This window comes from Triticum urartu, chromosome 5A, assembly GCF_056163025.1.
Source record: "Triticum urartu cultivar PI428250 chromosome 5A, HENAU_Tu73, whole genome shotgun sequence".
NCBI lineage: Eukaryota > Viridiplantae > Streptophyta > Magnoliopsida > Poales > Poaceae > Triticum > Triticum urartu.
The window spans coordinates 445,824,436-445,844,130 of record NC_141877.1 but is presented as its reverse complement, the minus strand read 5'-3'; positions in this window follow the sequence as shown (position 1 = coordinate 445,844,130).

Below are 19,695 nucleotides of genomic sequence, written 5' to 3'. Positions count from 1 at the left end.
AATTCAAATTATCTTGGGAGCAAATGTTGGATGTAATCGTTTGGTGATCGGGTCAATGGCGGAGGCATGAGGGGACGAGCAGGGGCCAGGCCTGCCCAACGATCTTGTTATACATCGGATAGGAACGTAGCCTCCGATCCAGTCTCATGGAGCCGTGTTTTTTCGTCTATGATTAGCGCGTACATGGGTGGGATTAAGCGCTTCCTGCCGCCATTTGTGCGCTTGCCGGCCTGTTCTGTTTCTGAGGATCTTATTCATGTGGCGATTCAGCGACACAACCTACTTCACTTCTCCGACCAACAAACTAGCAGGTTAACACATCTATACTAATTTCTCTCAATTCTCATCTAGCATCAGTGTTGAAATTATACATCAGATTTTAGTTGTTTTGTTTTGTGATTTCGGATGCTATGAAGAACTCATATCTTTGTATGTGTCCTAGAAATTGTCGTGAGGCAAATTATACTAATCTCTCTCAATTTTCATCTTGTATTAGTATTGAAATTATACATCAAATTTTAGTTGTTTTGTTTTATGATTTAAGATGCTATCAAGAATTCAAATCTTATATTTGGTAGGACTAGGGTTCCTACCGGCTCTACTCCGTAGGTTATACGGGCAGGACAGCGAGGGTTGGGGGCGAGGGCGGCGGCTCCGGCGTGTTGGCGCCGTCGTGAAGAAGAAGAGGGGCGGCGCAGCTAGGGCAAGGTGCGGCTAGGGTTTCCGGCTCCTCTGGAGCCGGGCAATATGATAGAACTATCTTTATTGCTTAATCTCAAAAGGTATCTTACAATCTAATATTTATAACCTGAAAACGACTAGCCTAAGATAACTTGTGGGCCAAGCCCTTAATCTACTGCCCAGCGGGCCTCATCCGGTTGTATTGTAAACCGGTCATAACATCTCTTCCCGCCTGCACAAACAGCTCGTCCTCGAGCTGAAAGTCTGGATAGTGGTGGCGGAAATCCTCACGTGGCTCCCAAGTAGCCTCCTCCACCGGAAGGCCCGCCCACTGGATCAAGATGAACCACACCCCGCGACGAAGTTGCGCCTTCAACACCTTCTCTGGCTCCGGAAGAAGACGTCCGTTGGTGGTCGGGGGAAGCGCTGGTGGAGCAGCCGGAGGCTCTCCATGAAAAGGCTTGAGCAGCCCCACATGAAACACATCGTGGATGCGAGCGCCGGCCGGCAGTTGAAGACGATAGGCCACCTGCCCAATGCGCTCCAAGATGGCGAAAGGTCCCGCGTAGCAAGGCCCGAGCTTGCGCTTCGCGCACGGGTCGAGTGACTGCGTAGAGCGGTGGAGAAGACGCAGCCACACCCAATCACCCACCGCGAACTCCCCCTCGCGATGGTGGTTGTTGTAGTAATGTTGCGCCAGCTGCTGTGCCTGAAGGAGACGCTGACGGACCTCCGCAAGCATCTCGTCACGGGTGCGAATAAGGTCTCCCGCGGCCTCCGTCCTCGCCGTAGCCGGGTCCACCGGCAAGATCGGCGGAGGTGGCCGCCCGTAGACCACCTCAAACGGTGTCGCACGCAGGGCGGAATGGTAGGAGGTGTTGTAGCAGTACTCCGCCCATGCGAGCCAATCCACCCAAGCGCGAGGCCGATCACCAGTAACACAGCGTAAATACATGGCGATCACCTTGTTAACCACCTCCGATTGGCCGTCCGTCTGGGGATGGAAGGCCGTGCTGAAGCGGAGCTTAACGCCCGCCATCCTAAAGAGATCGCGCCAGACATGGCCTGTGAACACCGTGTCGCGATCACTGACGATCGAAGCAGGAAATCCGTGCAGACGAACAATACCGTCGAAGAAGGCACGAGCCACGGACGCGGCGGTCTAGGGATGCCCCAGCGCGATGAAGTGAGCATATTTAGAGAAGCAGTCGACCACCGTGAGAATGACTGACTTGCCTCCCACCTTGGGAAGCCCCTCGATGAAGTCCATGGAGATATCGGCCCAGACCTGAGAAGGCACATTCAGGGGTTGAAGAAGACCAGCTGGCCGTAGCGTCTCCGTCTTGTTGCGCTGACACGTCGCACAAGAGCGCACCCAATCGCGAACGAGGGCACGATCACCAGGAATGTAGAAGTCGGCACGGAGACGATGGAGGGTTTTCTGCACACCCTCATGGCCAGCCGAGTGAGCTAGCAGCAAGACCTGGTGACGGAGATCATCATGGGATGGAACGAAGACACGGCGCCCATGGACCAGCAAGCCGTCGGAGAGGCGCCATGGCTCCTCCAGGTCACCGGCCGCCAACTGCTGCTGCAGGAGAACCGCGTCGGCGGCGCTCGCGGTGGCCCGGCAAATGTCGTCAAAGAGGCCGAAAGTCGGCCCTGGGCGGATGCAGAGTGCCCGCCCCTCGGAGTCGCCGGTGACGGAGTCGAGGTCGGCATCGCGGCGGGATAAGGCATCGGCCACGGTGTTAAGACGACCCAGGCGATACTCGACGGAGAAATCAAAGCCGAAGAGCTTGCTAATCCACTGATGCTGGGGCACGGTGGAGAGCCTCTGATCCAGCAAGAACTTGAGGCTGTAGTGGTCCGTGCGAATCTGAAAAGACCGGCCCCACAGATAGGGCCGCCAATGGCGCACCGCCTGCACCAAGCCAATGAGCTCCCGCTCGTACGCCGCGAGCTTGAGATGGCGCGGGGCAAAGGGTCGGCTGAAGAAGGCGAGAGGGCCTTCGCCCTGATGAATCACAGCGCCGAACCCCACACCCGAGGCGTCACAGTCCACAACGAACGGCCGGTCAAAGTCCGGCATCTGAAGAACGGTCCCTGTCGTGAGGGCCCCCTTAAGGGCCTCGAAGGCTGTCGTCGCCTCCGCATCCCAGGCGAAAGCGTCGCGGCGCAACAACCGCGTGAGTGGAGAAGCGATGACACCAAACTCTCGGATGAACTTTCGGTAGTAGCCAGCAAGGCCGAGAAACCCGCGGAGACTGGGGCGTCAGCCAGGCAGCGACGGCGGCCACCTTATCGGCGTCCATAGCAACCCCGTCGGCCGAGATGACGTGGCCTAAGTAGGCCACCGAAGGCGTCCCGAACGAGCACTTCGAGCGCTTAAGATGGAGATGGTGCGCCCGAAGCTCGTTGAAGACGATGACGACGTGCTGTGGTGCTCGGCCCAAGATGCACTGTAGATCAGAATATCATCAAAGAAAACGAGCACAAACCGGCGTAAGTAGGGCCGGAGGACGTCGTTCATCAGAGCCTGGAAGGTTGCCGGGGCATTGGTGAGGCCAAAGGGCATCACTAAGAACTCGAAGTGGTCGTGATGAGTCCGAAACGCCGTCTTGGCGATGTCATCAGGGTGCATGCGCACCTGGTGGTACCCCGATCGGAGGTCGAGTTTGGTGAAGAAGCGCGCCCCGTGGAGCTCATCGAAGAGCTCGTCGACCACCGGAATAGGGAACTTATCCTTGAGTGTGACAGCATTAAGGGCACGGTAGTCGATGCAGAAACGCCATGTGCCGTCTGACTTGCGGACGAGAAGCACCGGCGCGGTAAACGGTGAAGTGGATAGCCGGATGCTGCCCGCCGCGAGCATGAGCGCACACTGCCGCTCCAACTCATCCTTCTGCAATTGCGGATAGCGGTTGAAAGGATCGATATGGTTGACTAGAGGGGGGGTGAATAGGCAACTACCAGTTTTTAGCTTTTCTTCACCAAATTAATCTTTGCATCAAAGTAGGTTGTCTAGATGTGCAACTAGGTGAACAACCTATATGATGCAATAACAACAAGCACACAAGCAAGCAAGGGAACAAACACTAAAGAGCTTGCACAAGTAAAGGTAAGAGATAACCAAGAGTGGATCCGGTGAAGACGAGGATGTATTACCGAAGTTCCTTCCTTTTGAGGGGAAGTACGTCTCCGTTGGAGCGGTGTGGAGGCACAATGCTCCCCAAGAAGCCACTAGGGCCACCGTATTCTCCTCACGCCCTCACACAATGCGAGATGCCGTGATTCCACTATTGGTGCCCTTGAAGGCGGCGACCGAACCTTTACAAACAAGGTTGGGCAAACTCCACAACTTAATCGGAGGCTCCCAACAAGACCACGAAGCTTCACCACAATGGAATATGGCTCCGAGGTGACCTCAACCGTCTAGGGTGCTCAAACACCCAAGAGTAACAAGATCCGCTAAGGATGAGTGGGGGAATCAAAAATCTCTCGGTGGAAGTGTAGATCGGGGCCTTCTCAACCACTCCCGAGCAAATCAACAAGTTTGGTTGGCTAGGGAGTGAGATCGGGCGAAAATGGAGCATGGAGCAATAATGGAGCTTTAATGGTGGAAGAGGTAAGTCAAAGGGGGGAAGAAGACACCCTTTTATAGTGGGGGGAACAAACCAACCGTTACCCCCCACTCAGCCCCGCAGAGAGCGGTACTACCGCCGGGACAGGGCGGTACTACCGCTCATAAGCGGTACTACCGCTCCACCTCAGCGGTACTGCCGCGCTGGAAGAGAAGAGGCTGGGGCTGGAACCCAGAGCGGTACTACCGCGGAGCCAGGGCGGTACTACCGCTCGCAAGAAGCACTACCGCCACTACTACTGCAGCTAGTACCGTAAAACCCGACACGAGAAAATGCGCACTCGAGTCGAGGCGGTAGGAACACGGAGCCACAGCGGTACTGCGGCTGAGGCCATCCAGCGGTACTACCGCTCGGAGGTGCGGTACTACCGCTTGCTGAGCTTCAGCCGTACTACCGCTATACTGCAGCTAGTGCCGTAAAACCCGACACGAGAAAATGCGCACTCGAGTCGAGGCGGTAGGAACACGGAGCCACAGCGGTACTGCGGCTGAGGCCATCCAGCGGTACTACCGCTCGGAGGTGCGGTACTACCGCTTGCTGAGCTTCAGCCGTACTACCGCTATACTGCAGCTAGTGCCGTAAAACCCGACACGAGAAAATGCGCACTCGAGTCGAGGCGGTAGGAACACGGAGCCGCAGCGGTACTGCTGCTGAGGCCATAAAGCGGTACTACCGCTCCGAGGAGCGGTACTGCCGCTTAGTGAGTCTCAGCGGTACTACCGTTATGGCCCGCGGTACTACCGCTGGGTCCAGGAAAACACGCACAGAGGAGAAAAGAGGAGCTCCAGAGAGATGGAGAGAAACAGTGGGTGAGAGAAGAACGTGTACGTGTTGATTCCACCCAAACCATACCGAAGCAGATCCCCTCTTGATAGTACGGTGACTACTACGAAACTTAGTCTACCAACAAAGTCACGAAGGAAGCTACACCGTCTTGAGTAGAGAGCCGAGGGGAAATAATCGTTTCGTGCCGAAGGATGAATATCTGAAAGAACTCAAAGCACCCGATTAGTCCGCAAATGCATTGTCATCAATCACCAAAACACCGTAGGGATAAATATGCCCTTACAATCTCCCCCTTTTTGGTGGATTGATGACAATACGGGATTTGCACAGAAAAGAGTAATGACATAGAATGCAAGAGAACCCACACCTCTAAAAAAATAGACAGGCTCCCCCTAGATGTTGTGCACACTAGATAAGTGCTTTGGACTGCACGGCACACATACTAGGATCACGGCTCCCCCTATATTTTAGAGACCAACAACCTAAGCACGATGTATGAGAACTAAGCATGCAAGCTATAAGATACCGAGGTGCATAACACATAGATAAGATAACAAAGGTAGCATATGTCTTACACCATATGTCTGGAACTTAGGTCTCACAAGCACAAAACCAAACAAAACCAACAACGAGAAAGCACACGAACGACACAAAGACACACTCGCAAACACAAATTCCTAAACTCTCTCCCCCTTTGGCATCGAGACACCAAAAGGGCAGAGAGGGACACTACGACTCCAGGTGATGGGCGAGGAAGGTCCTGAACATCACATCTCTGCATCTTCATCATGGGCTGAAAAGTGCTCGGCATCGGAGTCGGTCCAGTGACAGTTCTGATGAATCCAGTCCTCCTCTTCAGTGATCTGTCCCTCAGACCCACTGACAACTGTGGCTCCCAACTGACGCATGATCTCCTTGTGGCGCGTCCTGGCATTCTTCTCTGCCACATGAGTCATGTACTGACCATGGGACTCCATGCAGAAGAGCTTCTTCATCTTGCGCTTGAGCTTCTGGGCCCAAGATGGTTCTGCACTGGAGTGGCTAACGTCCTCATCGTGGGCATCAGGAGCAGCCTCACCCTCAGTTCCCATGGCAGCAGTAGCAGACGGGCCCCCCGTGGCAGCAGTAGCAGAAGGACCCCCTGTGTGAGGCGCTGACCAGTTGTCCTTCTTCCTCAGGCGCTTGATCTCATGTGACACCAACTCTCCAGTTTCTAGCAGCACTCTGGGATAAGTCTGTGCCCAGGCCCTCTCAATGAGCCTCATGATGAAGGGACCATAGATAGGACACTTGCGCTCAGACACGGCAGATACAAGTTCAGACCACATGACATGAGAGATATCCAGGCTCTCTCCAGTATTTGCTTCCTTCTCATGCTGACAGAAAAGGAGCATGTCCACAAGGTAGGAGTGAACCTGATCCAGATTGCCAATGTGAGGGAAGAGAGTCTCACGGAATATGCGATGAAGAATGTCCAGATACGGACACAACTCGTAGGTCTTCTTCTCAGTGACAGGGTGAACCTTCACAGTGCAGTAGGGCCAAAGGGCTTGCTTGTGGGTGGAAGTAACATGGCGGTGAGGACGGAAACCGACAGGAGTCTCAAGCCCGTTATCCACCACATCAAGTAACTCCATGAATGCCCCCCACTTGACAGAAAGCTGCTTGCCATTGGTCATCCAAGTCAGAGTCCTGTCGCTATCTGTTCCAAGATGGACGGTGGCATAGAATTGAGCCAACAAATCCACATCGAAATCCTTGTTGAACTGCATGATCCTGAGAATGTTCAGCTGAGTGCACATCTGAAAGGCTTCTCCAAAGTACTCTGGATCCTTCTCCATAGCATCGGTGTCAATGGAGCGAACATCAACATAGAGATTCTTCTTGGCCTTGATCACATCAAAGTAGATGGCAAACTGAAAACGGTTCCAGAACGGACGGTTGACCAAAGTGGGTTCTTGGTCCACCGTATAGGGGTTGCGGCGACGCTTCTCCCAAAACTCCTTGCTATTCATCTCAGTCACAGCCTTCCCTTTCGGCTTGTTGGCGGCTCGCTTCGATTGCTGAGGAGGTGGAGGAACAGTTGCAGAAGCACTTGCTGGAGGCGGTTGGGTGCTCGAGGAACCACCGGCAGGCTCTGAGGTCCGGTAGCGCTTGGAGGTGGCACGCCCGGGGTTGATACGGCGACCTTGCTGCTCGGAAATGTCATCACCTGGAGCCAAACACAAAAGGAGGCAAAACAACCAGAAGAAATGAGCATAAGCCAACAAACACAACAAAAAGATCAAGGGAAGGTAGGAGAATGATGGAAAGTGGCATGCAGCGGTAGTACCATGACCTGCCCGCGGTAGTACCGCCCCAAGCGGTAGTACCGCCCCAAAGGGAGCGGTAGTACCGCCCTAGGCCAAGCGGTAGTACCGCTCCAAAGGGAGCGGTAGTACGGCTTGAGGCGGATACCCAGCAGTTTCAAAGCGCGAGGCGGTGAAACAGTGGTTTACTACTACCGTGGACAGATCCGGCACTACCGGCCTACCAAATTCAAAATTTTCGTACCAAACATCAATCTAGATGATCTAGTTGCCTTATCCAACCAACTCAAGCCTAGATTTAGCCAAAAATCTAGAGATGCAACCACCATTGCCCCTAAGCACAAGATCTAAAAGCAAGACCAAAAGAGAGAAGGAACGAGGGCAATACCGGCATCCATGGCAAGAGGACGAGGTGGGGACTGACTCCACCGAAGGAAATGGAGAGGAACGCCCCGGAGGAGGAGATCCACCGGAGCCCTTCCGCGGCGGAACGGTGCTGGAGAGAGGGAGAGGCACGAGGGGGCGAGCGAATGGGTATGGGGGAGAAGAAACCTCCCCCTGCCCCGATAAAAACCCCCTGGCCCCGCCCCGCAGCGGTAGTACGGCGCTGGGGAGCGGTAGTACCGCTCATAAGCAGTAGTTTCGCACTGGTGTGGCCGTAGTACCGCTCACCATGGTAGTACCGTCCATCACCAGCAGTAGTACCGCTTATCAGCGGTAGTACCGCTCGCCAGCAGCGGCAGTACCGCCCAGCACACCGTGGCAACTAGACTACATGGCTTAGCTCAAAAAAAACAGAAAACCCGCAACGAAAAGCAAAAGAACACACCAGCAAGAGGCCAAGAAACCTCTCTTCAAGAGAGGGCGGTGGCCGAAGCCACCTATGTTTGAGTCAAGAGGTATGGCGCCGCGAAGATTTTAACCTTGGGCCCATGACCAAAACTCGTCTTTTGAGCACACGTGCCATCAACAATGGCTAAAGTGAAAGACTTGATCAATTTATGCATAATGGGGGGAGGGAGAGTTCATTGATAGAACAACACTCCCCCTATGTCCATGCCTACACCTAAACTAGACAACAAATTGAGCGTGGTAGGGTGTGCACGGGTTCAAGCAACATTGCTCGAATCAATGATATTTAGCTCATGCCTTAACTCGCGAAATCTTGCTTCATCCAAGGGCTTCGTAAAAATATCTGCAAGGTTGTCATGAGTGTTGACATAGTTGAGCTCGATCTCTCCTCGCCTAATGTGATCCCGGATGAAGTGATACCGAATCTCAATATGCTTCGTCTTGAAGTGTTGCACCGGGTTGAGAGAAATCTTGATGGCACTTTCATTGTCACACCAAAGAGGCACTTTGTCACAAGTGACACCGTAGTCCTTTAAAGTTTGCCTCATCCATAAGAGTTGTGCACAACAACTACCGGCCGCAACATACTCCGCTTCGGTGGACGAGACAGACACACAACTTTGCTTTTTGGAAGACCAACTTACCAACGAGCAACCAAGGAATTGGCATCCTCCGGAAGTGGACTTCCTATCCACTTTGTCTCCCGCCCAATCGGAATCCGAGTACCCTACAGGCTTGAAGTTTGATCCTCTTGGGTACCAAAAGCCAAAGTTTGGGGTATGAGCCAAATATCGAAAGATTCGTTTGACGGCCACATAGTGACTTTCCTTAGGTGCGGCTTGAAACCGTGCACAAATTCCCACACTCAACATGATGTCCGGTCTAGATGCACAAAGGTAAAGCAAGGATCCAATCATGGAACGGTATACCTTTTGATCCACCACTTTACCATTGGGATCTAGATCAAGTTGGCACTTGGTGGGCATTGGGGTGGAAGCCGGCTTGACGTCACTTAGCTTGAATCTCTTGAGCATGCCTTGAGTGTATTTGGATTGATTGATGAAGGTTCCTTCTCTTCTTTGCTTCACTTCGAACCCTAGAAAGAACTTCAACTCCCCCATGGAGGACATCTCGAACTTTGAGGTCATGAGAGCGGCAAATTCCTCATTGAAAGCTTTGTTAGGAGAACCAAAGATAATATCATCAACATATAATTGGCACACAAACAACTCCCCTTTGACCTTCTTAGTAAAAAGAGTGGGGTCGATTATCCCAACTTCAAACCCACGGTCTTGTAAAAACTCGGTAAGGTGGTCATACCACGCACGTGGGGCTTGTTTAAGGCCATAGAGTGCCTTTATCGAGTTGATACACATGATCGGGAAAGTAGGGATCCTCGAACCCGGGGGGTTGCTTGACGTACACCAGTTCATTAATGGGACCATTAAGAAAAGCACTCTTCACATCCATTTGATGTAACTTAAAGTTATGATGAGAGGCATATGCAATCAACATGCGAATGTATTCAAGACGAGCAACGGGAGCAAAGGTTTCACCGTAGTCGATACCCTCGACTTGGGAGTAGCCTTGTTCTACCAAACGAGCCTTGTTGCGAATGATAATCCCATGGGCATCTTGCTTGTTCTTGAATATCCACTTGGTTCCAATGACATTGTGGTTCCCCGTTGGCCTTGGCACCAATCTCCACACTTTGTTGCGCTCGAAGTTGTTGAGTTCTTCATGCATGGCATTGAGCCAATCTGGATCTTCGAGCGCCTCATAGACCTTGTGAGGTTCCACACAAGAGACAAACGCGTGATGCTCACAATAATTTGCTAATTGTCTACGAGTGCTTACCCCCTTTCTTAAGCTTCCAAGCACATTCGTCATGAGATGATCCTTGGTGGAGAGCTTGAAAGCAACTTTGGCGGCACGACGCTCTAATTCCTCCTCGGTGGTGAGTTGAGGAGCGGTTACTTGATCATCTTGAGCGTCGTCATGAACTTGTTCTTGGTCTTGAACTTGCTCGGGGGAGAGAACTTGACCTTGGGCATTACTTGGTGTGTCAACACCGTCTTGAGTATGAACTTGCCCTAGGTCTTGTTCATGAGGTTGAGGGCCTTCACTTTGTTCTTCGGAAGCGTGTGGGCCTTGGGTTGGTGATGGCTCCACTTGAGTGGAGCATTGTCCTTCTCCTTCGGCCACAAGGGGTTCTTCAATGGGTAGGATGAAACCAACACCCATTCTTCTTATGGCTTGAGGAGGAATTTCATCACCTACATCACAAGTGCCACTTTGCTCCACTTGGGAGCCGTTATTCTCATCAAACTCCACGTTACACGTCTCCTCAATAAGTCCCGTGGATTTATTGAGAACACGGTAAGCATGAGAGTTTGTAGCATAACCAACAAATATGCCCTCATAAGCTCTAGCCTGAAATTTAGACAACCGAACACCTTTCTTGAGAATGAAACACTTACACCCGAATACCCGGAAGTACTTGAGGTTGGGCTTGTTACCGGTGAGTATCTCATAAGGGGTCTTGTTCAAACCCTTGCGGAGGTAGAGCCGATTTGATGCATGACACGCGGTGTTGATGGCTTCGGCCCAAAAGTTGTATGGAGACTTGAACTCCGCCATCATGGTCCTTGCCGCATCCATCAACGTCCGGTTCTTCCTCTCCGCAACACCGTTTTGTTGAGGGGTGTATGGTGCGGAATATTGATGCTTGATTCCCTCATCACTAAGAAATTCATCCAAGGTGTAGTTCTTGAACTCGGTGCCGTTGTCACTTCTTATTGTCAAGATCTTTGCATTGTGTTGACGTTGTGCTTCATTGGCAAAGTCAATGACGGTTTGTTGGGTCTCGCTCTTCCTCTTGAAGAAATACACCCACGTGTACCTTGAGTAGTCATCCACAATCACCAAGCAATACTTTCTACCTCCAAGACTATCGAAGGATGGAGGCCCAAAGAGATCCATGTGAAGGAGCTCCAAAGGCCTCTTTGAATAAATGATGGTCGCGGGAGGGTGAGCCTTCTCATCTAGCTTTCCTTCGATACAGGCACTGCAAGCACGATCTTTAGCAAAACTAACATTCGTTAGTCCACAGACATGGTCCCCCTTTAGGAGACTTTGCAAAGATCTCATATTGATATGGGATAAACGGCGATGCCAAAGCCATCCCACATCAACTTTAGCCATTAGGCATGTCGCGGTCTTAGTGGGTCGCTCCTAAAAGTTAATCACATATAGACCATTCTCGACATGCCCAACAAAGGCTACTTTAAGAGTCTTGCTCCCCAAGAGGGCCACGGTATCGATATCAAAGAAAGTGGCAAAGCCCATGATTGCAAGTTGACGTACGGAAAGTAAATTTTATGCAAGGGACTCAACAAGCATGACCTTCTCAATCGTGAGATCATGAGAGATGACCACCTTGCCAAGTCCCAGTACCTTAGAAGATGAGGCGTCACCCCACTCGACATTGGTGGGCATAGATGGAACCTTGTGCACGTCCACCACCAAGTCCTTGCTTCCGGTCATATGATGTGTAGCTCCGCTATCGAGCAACCATGATCCACCACCGGAAGCAAACACCTACAAGAGATCAATGCTTGGTTTTAGGTACCCATTTTGTAATGGGTCCTTTGATGTTAGTAACAAGGGTCTTAGGAACCCAAATAGACCATTCAATGTGCTCATGAAGAGTACCAACAAATTTGGCATAAACATTCCCATCACTAGCATGGCACAACACATAAGAAGGATTAAAGTCGCCGGCTTTGTTGGGTGAGGTGACATTACCCTTCTTGACTTTGTTCTTCTTCTTCTCCTCGGGGACACTTTCTCCCGCCCTCACAAAGGTTTGCATGAGGGGAGGAGGACGTTTGGTCTTGTCATTCTTCTTCTTGTTTTTGGAGTCGGGGACGTACCCAACCCCTTCCTTCGCCACACCTCCCTTTTGGTTGATCAAGAGATCATTGAGGTTCTTCTTGCCTTGTATGCAAGTCGCAAGGCCTCTCTCAAGTTGCTCCTTCAACTTAGCATTTTCCTCAACAAGATGTATATGCTCACAACACGGGTTAGTAGCATTTGCGTTATCAATTAAAACCATATGAGGAAAAGTTGCTTTCTCCTTAGTTAGCTTCACTTGGAGTTGATCATGAGACTCCTTGAGACTAGCGTGAATACCCTTCAAGGCCTTGTGGGCCTTGTCAAGTATGTCAAACTCCTCTTTGAGTCTAGCAAGATCAACTCCGAGTTTGGCCTTCTCAGAATTTAGCACACGAGAAGCAACGAGGGCATGATCATAGTCTTTCTCTATCGTAGCATGATCAACGTTGTATGACTCCTCAAGAGCCAAACGAAGACCACGCTCTTCCTCAAGAGCATTGGAAAGATCCGAAATCTCATCGGCATAGTCACGACTATGCCCTTCCATCTTTGAGATGGTGTCTTCGTGAGCCTCGATCATGTCATTGGCCTCACCAAGTTGTTCCAAGAGAGCAACAAAGTGCTTCTTGGATTTTCCCTTGAGTTTGCCCATAAAGGCCTCAAACTCGTTAGCCTCCACATTAGCTCCCTCAACTTCATTAATGCTCTCCGATGGGGAAGGATGATTAATGATGGTAGTTTTGATGTTGGAGGTTACCTTGTTGGTGGCTTTCGCCATGAGGCACTTGGCGTTGATGCTCTCGTTAGGTGAGTCGAAGAGAGACACTCGTGACGTTGTGGCAATGGCGACGGAGGCCATGGCAACCGACTCATCATCTTCATCATCGTCATCATCCTCATTGTACTCTTCTTGCACAACCAAGGCCTTGGAAGGAGTCTTCTTGGTGAAGTTGTTCTTGTTGGGGAACGACTTGGCCTTGTCCTTTCGGATGAGTTTGCCACCATTGTCTTCCCTCTTCTCATACGGGCATTCCGCAACGAAATGACTCACGTTGCCGCAATTGTAGCAAGTCCTTACACGTTGCTTGCCCCTCGTGCCACTCGAGGTGTTTTTGCTAAAGTTGTTCCTCGAGTTCTTCTTGCTCCAAAATTGCCTTGAAGCAAGTGCCATGTGTTCATGATATGCATACTTTGTATCTTCAGGGTTGCTCTCCTCCTCTTCCTCTTCTTCTTCTTCCACGATGAGCTTGGCCTTCAAAGCAAGGTTAGGCTTCTTTCCCCGTTGAGAACGGAGCACCGCATTGTCGGCGGTCTTGTCCAAAATGTTCATAGCCACAAACTCATCCAACACCTCGCTTGAGGTCAAAGTATGGAAGTCCGGTCTTTGGCGAATGACGGAGAACATGGCCTTGTGGTAGGGCATCATTGCCTTGAGGAATTTGCGCTTGATCCAATTGTCATCCGTGTCCTTGCTCCCGTGATCTCGTAGTGAGACCGCGAGTTTGGTGACTCTCCGATAAAGCTCACGAGGTTCTTCATCTTCCTTCATTGCAAACTCATCGGCCTCATCTTGTACCACTTCATAGTTGGAGCGTTGAATGCTTGCGCTTCCCCGGTAGAGAGACACGACACAATGCCATGCATCTTTGGCCAAGGCGTAGGGACGAAGATGAGGTAGGTCTTCGGGTGGAATTGCATCTTGAATGATGAAGAGAGCATTCTCATTGAATTGATTGTCCGTGGCTTCTCGAGGAGTGAAATTGCTTGGATCATGTGGGTAGAAACCTTCTTCAATGATTCTCCAAAGATTAGTGTTCACATGATTTAAATGACGTTTAAAGCGGTAAACCCAAGAATCAAAATCCTCATTTTTCACAATCTTAGGAGGAGGACCGGCATGATTCAAATGAGTAGAAGGAACCGGTCCACCATACACAAGTGGTGGTTCCACATGGGCAAAGATGCCGGTGCCATTCTTGCCACTAGAAGAAGGAGTCTTTTCACTACTAGCTTCCCCCTTGTCGGGGATAGCATCCGACACCTTGTTGGTGGGATCCCCCACTTTCAACGGTGCGGTGGATAGTTTAAGCCCCTCAAGAAATTTAGTAAACATGTTTTCAACTTCGGTCGTCATGGAGGTTTTCAATGTCTCCAAGGCTACATTGAACTCCTCACGAGAGACCGAAGTTCCCCCATCACCCGTAGACGAGATAGGATTCACACCGGAGTGTTCCTCCGCTCCGTCTACGGTATCAACCATACTCTTTGGACGGTAAAGTCCTTAATAAAGAGACGAGGCTCTGATACCAATTGAAAGGATCGATATGGTTGACTAGAGGGGGGTGAATAGGCAACTACCAGTTTTTAGCTTTTCTTCACCAAATTAATCTTTGCATCAAAGTAGGTTGTCTAGATGTGCAACTAGGTGAACAACCTATATGATGCAATAACAACAAGCACACAAGCAAGCAAGGGAACAAACACTAAAGAGCTTGCACAAGTAAAGGTAAGAGATAACCAAGAGTGGATTCGGTGAAGACGAGGATGTGTTACCGAAGTTCCTTCCTTTTGAGGGGAAGTACGTCTCCGTTGGAGCGGTGTGGAGGCACAATGCTCCCCAAGAAGCCACTAGGGCCACCGTATTCTCCTCACGCCCTCACACAATGCGAGATGCCATGATTCCACTATTGGTGCCCTTGAAGGCGGCGACCGAACCTTTACAAACAAAGTTGGGGCAAACTCCACAACTTAATCGGAGGCTCCCAACAAGACCACGAAGCTTCACCACAATGGAATATGGCTCCGAGGTGACCTCAACCGTTTAGGGTGCTCAAACACCCAAGAGTAACATGATCCGCTAAGGATGAGTGGGGGAATCAAAAATCTCTCGGTGGAAGTGTAGATCGGGGCCTTCTCAACCACTCCCGAGCAAATCAACAAGTTTGGTTGGCTAGGGAGTGAGATCGGGCGAAAATGGAGCATGGAGCAATAATGGAGCTTTAATGGTGGAAGAGGTAAGTCAAAGGGGGGAAGAAGACACCCTTTTATAGTGGGGGGAACAAACCAACCGTTACCCCCCACTCAGCCCCGCAGAGAGTGGTACTACCGCGGGGGCAGGGCGGTACTACCGCTCATAAGCGGTACTACCGCTCCACCTCAGCGGTACTGCCGCGCTGGAAGAGAAGAGGCTGGGGCTGGGACCCAGAGCGGTACTACCGCGGAGCCAGGGCGGTACTACCGCTCGCAAGCAGCACTACCGCCACTACTACTGCAGCTAGTACCGTAAAACCCGACACGAGAAAATGCGCACTCGAGTCGAGGCGGTAGGAACACGGAGCCACAGCGGTACTGCGGCTGAGGCCATCCAGCGGTACTACCGCTCGGAGGTGCGGTACTACCGCTTGCTGAGCTTCAGCCGTACTACCGCTATACTGCAGCTAGTGTCGTAAAACCCGACACGAGAAAATGCGCACTCGAGTCGAGGCGGTAGGAACACGGAGCCGCAGCGGTACTGCTGCTGAGGCCATAAAGCGGTACTACCGCTCCGAGGAGCGGTACTGCCGCTTAGTGAGTCTCAGCGGTACTACCGCTGTGGCCCGCGGTACTACCGCTGGGTCCAGGAAAACACGCACAGAGGAGAAAAGAGGAGCTCCAGAGAGACGGAGAGAAACGGTGGGTGAGAGAAGAACGTGTACGTGTTGATTCCACCCAAACCATACCGAAGCAGATCCCCTCTTGATAGTACGGTGACTACTACGAAACTTAGTCCACCAACAAAGTCACGAAGGAAGCTACACCGTCTTGAGTAGAGCGCCGAGGGGAAATAATCGTTTCGTGCCGAAGGATGAATATCTGAAAGAACTCAAAGCACCCGATTAGTCCGCAAATGCATTGTCATCAATCACCAAAACACCGTAGGGATAAATATGCCCTTACAGCGGTAAGGCCGTACCGCCACCGGTGCAGAGCCTGGCAGAAGATGTATACGGTGATCATACGCGCGGGCGGGCGGTAGCCCCTGTGGCTCGATGAAGATGTCATCATGCTGCTGTAGGAGGCTCTCCAATAGTGGGTGCTCGGTCGTGGCGGTGGCCGCGGCGAGCTGGAGTGGAGGGGTGGGTGTGGCACCCCTAATGCCGGCCCACCGAATGCGGCGGCCCAACCGCCAGAAGGTCATCGTCAGCGCGTCGAAATCCCAGAGAATAGGACCAAGAGTGCGCAAGAAGTCGACGCCGAGGATGAAGTCGAAGCAGCCCAAGTCGATGCCGGCGCAGGTGATGGTGAAGTGCTCGTCAACGATAGTGATGGGCACATCGCGGGCGAGCCTGTGGCAGCGGAGACGGTCACCATTAGCGACGGTGACTCGCAACTGCTCACCGCCGGTCGGCTGTAATGCAAGGCGCCGCATGGTGGTCTCCGGCAGGAAGTTATGCGTGGACCCCGTGTCCACTAGGGCCACCAGGAGCTCGCCCTGGATCATGACCGGTAAGAGCATCGTCCGTTCATCACGGATGCCGGCCGGCGTGTGTACGGACACCACAAGGGCGGTGGCCGGGGCGGGCGCGGGTGCCGCTGCGGGCTCCGCAAGGGCTGGGGCGCCGAGGCCATCCTCCAGGGGCTCCTCCTCAGGCTCGTTTGTCATCTCCAAGTAGAAGAGGCGGGGACAGACATGACCTGGTGCATAGGGCGCATCACAGTTGAAGCACAAGCCCAGTCGCCGGCGTTCCAGCTGTTCCGCCTGAGTGAGGCGCCTGAATGGCCGCGTCGATGCCGGGGTGGCCGCCGGAACGGCTGTAGATGATGTCGGTGCTGCCGGAGACGGCCGGGAAGGCTGTCGGCCCCCACGTGGCGCGGATGGACGCGTCACGGCCTGGACGCGCTACATGGCCGTCTGAAGGTCTTGTGGCCCCTTCATCTCGACGTCCACGCGGATGTGGTCGGGGAGGCCGCCGATGAAAAGCTCCACCCGCTGTAAGGCCGTCACACCGGGTGCGTGGCACGCCAGGGCCTAGAAGCGATCGGCGAAGTCCTGCACCGTGGAGGTGAACGGCAGACGACCCAACTCGGCCAAGCGGCTCCATCGTACCGGTGGCCCAAAACAAAGAAGGCACAGCTCCCGAAAAGGGTCCCACGGGGGCATGCCGCCCTCGTCCTGTTCGAGGGCGTAGTACCATGTCTGGGCGGCTCCGCGGAGATGGTAGGATGCCAGCCAAGTCCGTTCCGACGCGGGCGTGCGCTGGCCGCGAAAGAACTGGTCACACTGGTTGAGCCAGTTAAGCGGGTCGTCGGAGCCGTCGTACGTGGCGAAGTCAATCTTGGCGAACCGGGGTGGCTGCTGGTGTGGCGCGCCTTGGCCCACTGCCTCGGCGATGCGGAGGGCGGATGATGGCACACGGTCTATGGTGGGAGGCCCGACATAGTTCCCGGCGGCTCCCGACGCCTCGGGCTGCAGCGGAAAACCGGACGGTGGACGGGCCTCCGGGTAGGCCGATGGCTGCCCATGGAGCCAGCCGGGGAGTTGCGATGGGGACGGCGGAAAGTGGACCTCCTGTATTGGGAGCCCGCTCGGCGAAGACCTGCCCAGGTTAGGGCTGGGAGGGGCCGGTGGAGGAACCTGCTCCAAGGTCGCTGGAAGGTAGGGCGCGGTGGAGGACGGCGCGGCTGGCGCGGTCCAGGTGGGCCACTGCGGCCCCGTGGTGGCGATGAGTGGCGCGGCGGCCGGCGCGATCTGCGGCGGCCGGCGCGATCTGCGGCGGCCACTGCGGCCAAGGCGGCGGTGCGGCCGCTGGGGCGGGAAGCGCCGGATAGCCTCCGGTGATGGCCCCCGGTACCGAGTACCACGGGAGCGCCTGCGGACCCGTGGCCATGGCTGGATGGAGTGGTGGAGGCGGCCCATACGGACCGGCCAGGTAGAGGCGGATCCCTTGAACCGCGGTGACGAGGTCGTTGAGGACGCCAGCCATTGCCTCCGACGTGAACTGTGGCGGCTGCGGGGGAGGTGATGGCGGCGGCGAGTGTTGGACGGGGGCCTGTGGCTGCCCTTGGCCCGGCGTGGTGCCGGGTGCCGTTAAGGACGGCGCTGAGACATGGTCGAAACCCGGATACCTGATACCAAATTGGTAGGACTAGGGTTCCTACCGGCTCTACTCCGTAGGTTATACGGGCAGGACAGCGAGGGTTGGGGGCGAGGGCGGCGGCTCCGGCGTGTTGGCGCCGTCGCGAAGAAGAAGAGGGGCGGCGCAGCTAGGGCAAGGTGCGGCTAGGGTTTCCGGCTCCTCTGGAGCCGGGCAATATGATAGAACTATCTTTATTGCTTAATCTCAAAAGGTATCTTACAATCTAATACTTAAAACCTGAAAACGACTAGGCTAAGATAACTTGTGGGCCAAGCCCTTAATCTACTGCCCAGCGGGCCTCCTCCAGTTGTATTGTAAACCGGTCATAAAAATATTTGTCCTAGAAATTGTGGTGGGGCAAATTGTACTAATCTCTCTCAATTCTCATCTCGTATCAGCGTTGAAATTATACATCAGATTTTAGTTGTTTTGTTTTTGTGGTTTGAGATGCTATCAAGAATTCATATCTTGTATGTTTCCTAGGAATTATCATGATGCAAATTATCTTGTACGAGTTTGTATTTGTTATGCAAAATTTACCTATGTCGGCTGTATAAAATATTGCTAATTCTTAAACTGAAATTCCTCAACTATGAAGAGAAAAAACATTGGCAAACACCATTATGATTGATTCATTTTCTACGCCGGTTGCTTCGGCTTCTCACTGTATGGAGAGTCAAATCCATATAATCACAACGTCCGTGTCATGATTAGCGAAAAAATCACCATTTTACGATTGGTGGCATTTCACATCGAAACAATTTTTTGACAGTGACAAAAAACACTAGCAATGAACGCTAAGCGTTACGTTGTTAATTGTTTGGACCCGCCCATCATGCTTTGTTTGCAGAAGAATTTGCCGCCTAGCCACGTAGGGGGGAAACTGCCACGTCTTTCTTCTACCTCCTACTGCTATTTCTTAGGCATTTCATCAAACATCTGATCTGCATCAGAAAACAGCAAGGGATGCAAGCGGCGTCGAGAGAGGGGGTCCTACTGTCGGGGGCGCGCGCTGGGCTGCTCACTCGCGCGCCCCTCGCCGGCCGGCTCGTCCAGGCCGCCCAAATTTAAACATACGCACGGAATGTCCGCATTTACCAAATTTTCAAAGCATGAAAGCACCCGAATTTGAGCTAAACCACAAAGAATGATTTAGACCCTCTTATATTTCTTCACGGAGGAGGGAGTATTACCTTAATCACGCTGAACTAAACCACAAATGCAAGAAGGAGCAGGAAACGCCTTGGCGCTGCCCGCGACGGAGAATCTCGGATAAGCTTCATTTTCCATACGCGAATAAAGCAGCTCAGCTCAAAGTTGCGCACCCGCCACTCAGCTCAAATTAGAGGCGTGCGCTGCGGGCATACATCTGCCGTTGAAAGATCTACTACGGATGGGAAAAAGTTGCTT